The sequence below is a fragment of the Limulus polyphemus genome, unplaced genomic scaffold, assembly GCF_000517525.1.
Source record: "Limulus polyphemus unplaced genomic scaffold, Limulus_polyphemus-2.1.2 Scaffold406, whole genome shotgun sequence".
Taxonomy (NCBI): domain Eukaryota; kingdom Metazoa; phylum Arthropoda; class Merostomata; order Xiphosura; family Limulidae; genus Limulus; species Limulus polyphemus.
The window spans coordinates 265469-273092 of record NW_013666016.1 but is presented as its reverse complement, the minus strand read 5'-3'; the positions used below and the strand labels follow the sequence as shown (position 1 = coordinate 273092).

Below are 7624 nucleotides of genomic sequence, written 5' to 3'. Positions count from 1 at the left end.
TAATTAATTCCTTCATACTGGCTTCGAACCGGTCAGAAGAAACATTTACGTACTTGATACATCAGTGGAAAAGTGGCATAAAGTGATTTGTTGGACACTACAAGTCGGCGAACAGACGTAGAATGTGATATTAGTGGCTGCAAGCTATATTTGTTAAGCTCTATAAAGTATCTAGAATTCAAATGTTTTCACTAACCTGTTTTTTGGTGCAATTATAACAGCTATTTGTCCTTTAGGAATTTCAAACAGTCAAAGTAAAATAGAAATGTTTGGCTTTGAATGACAAAAACTAAGCAGATCCTTAACCGTTGCTTGGTTCAAGTGTGTTATTCACAAGAAAGCAATATTATACTGTATATAATACACCATTCTACTCCAAGAATAAGCTAAAAAGTTAATAAGAATAGCTGTTCAAAGGTGATTTTTAAAAGTAGCTTTACTCTTTGCCTAAATAAAAATGTCTTAAAATAAAGTAACTGATACTGTTTAGATGTATTTAAAAGTTATTTTGTTATTTCACACGTTTAATTATCTTTCTGATGTGTCTCTCAGTGGGCCGGCAGATTTACAACGCTACAATCGGGCGTTCGCTTCCCCGTGATGAACAGAGCACAGATAATATATAATATAGCTTTGCGATAAAAGAAAGAAACAAAATCTTGATAAGTAATATATGATTAGATATACATGTACACACTCATATATTTAGTTTGTATTAATTCTTGCTTGGGAAGGAAGTAAGAGTCAAACTTTTAGTAGTGTTGTCGTACCATGGAAACAGTTCTAAACACGGATCTTTCCCATGTGTTAAACATTATATATTGATAAAGTAATACATTTTTCTTGCAATTTATTTCTTATCACTTAGTCTTGACTGATATAAATATATATATATATGTATTCAGTAAATCAGAAATAGAGCGTCATTTTGGTAAGTTATACTGTACCATTTAGTTGATTGCCTACCACAAATTAAAGGCATTTTATGGAAAGCGGATTTCTGATTTGTGTTTAACACCATAACGAAAGAATGATTTATGAATACCAAAAGTACAAACAAACTTGAAATTTCTGGTTTAATTTAGTTAGATACCTAATGATATTTAAGTACAAACAAACTTGAAATTTCTGGTTTAATTTAGTTAGATACCTAATGATATTTAAGTACAAACAAACTTGAAATTTCTGGTTTAATTTAGTTAGATACCTAATGATATTTAAGTACAAACAAACTTGAAATTTCTGGTTTAATTTAGTTAGATACCTAATGATATTTAAGTGTGCCATATTTTACTTACTGCACTTTCATTTATATGAAAATATTAAATAAAATGGATTTTAAAACTATAATTATAAAAAAAGTTCTACTCTGTAATCACTTTCACAAAAACAAGGTTATTAATCTTATTTTCACGGGACTATAAGTTTTTAAACATTTTCGTTCTAACGTTATTTGTAAAATTATTACTGTTTTGACAGATAAATTCAGTTCGCTGTTACTATTCGCCTTCCGATCAGATTTAGAGCCGACAGTGTCATTAAATAGATTTCTTTAATATTAAGTAGTTTGAAACAAAAGCATATGCGTAAGAGGAGAAAACTGAGACAATAATATCACAAATATGAGCGTCTATTTTAGAAGCGTTATGCTCATTACTAAATATCTAGAATTCAACTGTCTTCGTTAACCTGTTTCTTGATGCAATTGTACCAGCTATATGTCCTGTGAAAATACTTGATTTAAATTGTGTACTGTGGTGGTATGCATGAGTAATATATTATTACTAGCAGAGGTCCGCAAAACATTTGCAGTCAAATTAGTATCTATATTGCAATAGCACTTCCTTAAATACAGAATTTCTAGAATAATACAAAGATTTCTAATCGCAGACACCGAAAAATGTAAGTCCACTTTTGACTTAAGCCTAGCATTAGTTAAGTCTTTATTGAGTACTGCCTATATTCGATAAAGAGGTAAGTAAATTAATACTGTAACTTTTGTACGTTTTTGTTCTGGTTTAGTTAGGGTTAAACTTTACTGTACTTAATACTATCAATATATATAAACTTATAATGTTAATCTACGTTATACCTTTTTAAAAAACTTTGATAAACTTTTAATATGTTGTACAAAATGTCTACAAAAGTATATTCACATTTTGTTTACATCCGTTGAAATGAAGTGCGCGCGCATGTGTATATAGTATGGCTCGCACATTTTCAGGACAGACAACAACCGAGTATTATTATAATGGATGCGGCTCTTGTACTTGTAATAAGACTTAAAATGAGTGTCAAGATTTTCCTAAATTCGTTTAACATATATTATAGTTTACATGAAAACTACGGGTATCTCCAATAGTTTTTCGCCTGGCTGCATGCTTTGATGTCAACCTGTAAAGTGTACCTCCGACATGGTCGTTTTTAAGTCAAGAAAGTCCAAAATACTATTTATTACTATAAACTAATTCATAAATAATTAGCAAGAGAGAGAGTGTTTTTTTCGTCCTCTTCGGCTTAATTTCCAAATAAACCGAAACAAATTCGAGTTTGTATTGAAAATCCTCAAAGTTTGAAACCTTCATTGGGACGTGTTTATCGGAACTTTACATTGTCATTGTGCATCATATTGAATTGGAAAACAGTAACTTATTCTGTTGTGCAAAATATATCAAAAATTTTTAAACTACTTGTAACTAATAAGTAAAAAGGAAAAAAGTATTATGAATCGCCTTTAGTAATCATAAAATATGTTTGAAAGTGTGTTGGTCAATCGGACTCGGTGTGAACGATCATTGTTGGTTTTTACATTGTTACCTGAAAGCACAGGATAAAAAGAACTGTCATTTCTTACATGCCTCTTAGTTTTGATTTCGAATTTAATAAACTTTCTTGTTTAGAATATAAAGTTTTAATTACAAATTGTTTGATGTATATAAGGTTAGGTGCATAAGTTTTGTTTTTTGTTGAATTTTCCAAACTAGCATTCAGTAGACGAAAATTAACATAATAAAAGATAGCACTGAGTTGTTTTCCAAATATCATTTACTAATAAAAATAGAAACGTTTAGCAATTCGTTTAAGAAAAGATTTAGGGCATTGCATGACAATAGTACGGAATATGACTACACTTTTTTGAGTAACATACATTAACTCAAAAACCTCTGTAACTAAACACTTTTCTGAATAAACAACGGATAGATTTTTCTTTTTTTAACCTTATGTTTAACAGTTGCTTTATGTAAATATCGATATATTTGGGCCAGGCTTAGCTTACGTTAGCGTGCTCGGATTGTGAAACCGAAATTTAAGGTTTGAGTCTCATAGCTGCAAAAACGTGCTTCGCACTGTGGCACCATGCATGTGGTATAAACGTTATGGTTAAACCGCATATTTCAGTCATACGAGACTAGCCCAAGAGATGACATTTGGCAGTTGACTAGTTCCTTCCCTTTTATCCATCATTTTAAAGTCAAAGAGGGCTATGGTTTTTTTGTGTAGTTTTGTACGAAAATTATAAAACAGTTTTGTGATTTACTTATGAATTGTAAGAAAAATAAAAGGTTTAAACAATGAAGAAGCACAAAAGAAAAGAAAATGTATCGCACACAAACACAATATTAAGTTTTTGTGTCAACGAGAATTGTAAGCTTTATGCAAATTAACTGTAACAACGTTTTTTTTTATAAAGGTACTTTCGTGCAGGCAAATGTTATAGTAATGAATCTTTTAACAAACGTTAATGAAGTATTACATTATACAGGAATGTTTTGTTTGGTTGGTTGTAGTTAAACACAAAACTACAAAATAGGCTATTTGTGCTGTGTCCAGCACAGGTATCGAAACCCGGTTTCTAGCGTTTTAAGTCTGGGGAGGGCAGATAGGAAAGTAATTTAGTAACCCGATTCTATGTAAATAGATGTTTATTGACCTTTCATGGATCAGCTTATAAGATACAAGTGCATATTATGTCTAGAGTTGACAGACCCTGTACATACTTAATAATAATAACAAGAGGAAGATTAAAAGCATTTAGCACAAAATACTACATGTTCTGGCCCTTTAATTGACTTCAATCTACGAACAATGTTCTTTTGAAAGTCTTCTTGTATCGGGGTCTACCGCTCATAGGCTGGTATTATAGACTACATACGTATATACATAGAAACATAATCTATATTTATACTTAAGACTGATACAAAAAAATTGAAATAACGAGTATTCATTCGTATAGTTATATAGACATTTCAGATTTCTTAGCCAGAAATATATGCTACGTATCTGAAAACTGCATAGTAGCGTGATTTCAGGTTGACCTATGCTTTCTAAAAGGAAAAATGAGGACGTGCATTTTATAATGATTAATCATCACAAACAGCAAAATCAATATGATTTTGATAATTTTAAACCTTCATGGGATGATTATATTCTTTTTTAAGTTCAGTTTGGAATTTTATACAGTTATTTAACTTTGACAGTGTTCTTATAACGTTCGTAGATTATTTTTCCGAAAGTGATCATTTTGTTCTGTTTAGCTACATTATTGATATTTATGTCACAATGGAGTTTCGCTTCAGGACGCTACTTGAAAATTATGCAGTCTGTAAAAAGTGAAATATATCCAAGATCTTTATTTTTACAAAAAGAAATTGGGGCAACTTCAGGCTATAACTTTTATTGTGTCTTTAACTAAAACGGGCTTTATCCGATGGCCGTTCACTATTCACTCCTTTCCATTGGATCGGAGGAAAAAAAAAGACGTCTTCTTTCAGCCAATAAGATTCCTAACTAGATGGCTTGCTATACACGGGCGTGAGAATCGACTATGTTTTGTTCATTGAATTATATACGCCATTAATGTTCTATATGACACTGAAGTAAAACAGGACATGACGTAGTCCAGCTATCAGAGTGCATGTAAGTGTGGGCTAAGCCTCCAATCCCACGTGGAAATTGCTCTTTCCTTTTCCAAGCTAATTAGGTTTTGACGCAGTAGTTGTTTAGCACAGAAAGTGTGATTTCCGTTTTAATGCTAGTATTGTACTTGTAACTTCAAGTTTGTAAACGGGCATAGAAAAAAATAAGCTAAATCTTATGCAGTCAGTTAGTATATAGAGAATGTCATGCACGGATTTAAAAGGCTGCGATTTTGTTTTATGGAGAACCTGTAATTCAAATTTCATGTATCCTTCGTGACTAAATCCTCCGCATTTAAGTTATATATTCTAAACACAGAGGGCGGACACAAGGGTTTAACACTTATGCTTAAATTAAACACGTTTCACTCACATTTGCTCATTTAACTTAAGTGAACATGTACAGATCTATGTTTTTGTTGTTTTCTCTATCAAAAACAAGTCTATTCCCAAAGCAAGTTAAGGTTATGTGTAGTATCACCTTGCTATTTTTTCACATGATTTTTTATTTTATCTGCCCTTGCCGATTGAACGACCTAAATTTATCGGACCATGAGAGGCCCGCTTGCGTTTTTGTTTACGAAGCAGGTGCGTATGACGTCATTGCGGGGACGTATTACGCCATAGAATAACAACATCTTAAAACGCAGTAACAAATAGTAAGCTAGACGAAAGCCTTTAATATTGATCGAAAGAGATTCGACCACTAAAAAAGAATTGTAAAACTCCGTCACTAAGTTTGGCTGTTTTCGAATTTAACTACTCAAACTGCCGTTAGAGGGGGTGCGGAGTGATATGTTTGTGTTTACTGAACGCATGTCGCTCGGTGAGTGTTGCTGTTCACGTCCGATTTAGAGAGCATGTCAACGGCTTACTGGACCACGATGCAAGACGGCATGGAGGTAAGTCGTTTAACGCTTCTCTGTTCTACTTGTAATGATCTGACGAGGCACACAGTGATTCTAGTGTGCACTCAACTAAGAGAGGTTCACGTGTAGCTCTATCAAGCCATTGTTCTTTTTGAAGAAACGTAAAAGCAACCTTTACTGTTAGTGTTAAGTATGACAGTAATTTGCATACCATTGAGGGGCCGGGCAGGGTGCGAACATCATTGCCAGTTGTCTTGGCGGGTCTGTCCCAAGGTTACGAGAGTTATGTCCAAATAACGGAGAACAATAAATCTGCGCGGCTTTATGTGACTTGCGAGGCCTTTTAAGTTACGCGCGGTAGGCCTTGTGTACTTTGGGTTATAAGATTATTGGGCGAAAACTAGGATTTGTGTCCAATTATCGACAACTCAAGAATATGTAGTGCATTAACTTTTCAAAACGAAAACTGATGGAAGTTGATATTTATTTAGTAGATAATTAATTTTTAAGATACAAAATTTAATATGAAACAATTTGTAGTAGCACGGAATTACGTTGTTAAATCTCAGGAAAAATTTAATTTATACGTTGGTGATAGAGAAAGTGAATTTAGAACTTTAAGCTTAGTGAGCGTGCAGTGGCAAAGCAATCTCTTTTTGTCATGCTAGCCACACTTTCCTTTTATGTTACCTAAATGGATTTTCTCTGTCACCCAGTCGGGAGGAATGGGAGTTACAAGCATGGAAAGCAGCGGTTATTTGAGGATGTCGACAACAGTCCTCAGCAGTACGAGCGTCTCAGTGGAAGTTCGAAGAACGAGAGAGAGAGAAGCGGCGCAAGCTAGGGGTGCTTTGTCGTGGTGATATGGTCCTGTTTGGGTGTAAAGTTTTGAAGTCTTTCTATTAGTTGTGCTACGTATCAAAAATTGATTTTTAATGATAAGATAATTAGTAGAAAATCTCGGAATTTTATTCACGTTTAATAACAGTTAAGCGTTATATTTAATTGCTTAATAACTATTGGACAAGAAATATATATTTATTAACATTAGGTTTACATACGGAGGAAAGGTTGGAAACGTAAGGGCATATAAAGTTTATTAATGTTATTTCATAGACAGATATATACCCATTCAAAGTTTTTTTCACTTTGATTAATGATTTAAATTTGATCATAAATCAAGGTATGGTTATAAGGTCACGTGTTCTTCACTGTATATTAAGAACGTTAGTAACTAATAGTTTACAGTGCGAAGCATACACGTGAATTATACGCTATAAATAGTGTCGATATGTAAAGCGTAGTTCGCAAACATGTTTTATTACTTTCTGTTTGATGGAGATTAGAAAATTATATCTGTTCATCGGTTTGTCTTGAAAGCTTTTATGGACGTATTGTAAAGCAATTCATCATCCAGCACCAATTCTTGTTCCACCAACGTTTTTTGTAGCTATTAATAGTCTCTCAGGAGTAATAGGATCCGTGCACATAAAGAACTCGTTTATATTGCGTGTTAACTCCTTTCTGTAAGTTGCTTAGTGTCATAAAAATATTATGAGTAACCTTTGAAGTATCATCTTTTTTTCTTCACGTGGGGCAAAATACATATATAGGTTATACTTATTATTATCTATGTTAAAATTGTAGTGCAAAGTGTGTGACTTTGGTTTTTGCCATGCAATACTGTACAAAAGTTATTACTGATCATTTGCGTTTCCTTTCTGAACATTTAACGTGTAACAATTATCAGTTTTATATATATATATATATATATATATATAGTAATTAGAACATAGTGAACAAAATTAAACGTTTCTCAATGTAACTAAAAATAATACG

At 32.7% G+C, this 7624-nt stretch overlaps 1 protein-coding gene across 11 annotated transcripts in view; it reads left to right on the top strand.

The window, feature by feature from the left end:
- Positions 1 to 5620: 5620 nt before the first annotated feature.
- Positions 5621 to 7624, top strand: part of LOC106458029 (forkhead box protein P1-like) — a 255864-nt gene continuing 253860 nt past the window's right edge. For 7 of the 11 annotated variants that reach the window (XM_022384156.1, XM_022384153.1, XM_022384151.1 and 4 more), the window contains exon 1: positions 5622 to 5818. The gene's annotated coding sequence lies outside the window, so the exon portion shown is untranslated. Of the gene's footprint in view, positions 5819 to 7624 lie in introns of all 11 variants that reach the window. The other 4 variants (XM_022384158.1, XM_022384157.1, XM_022384159.1 and 1 more) reach the window with 3 other exon arrangements.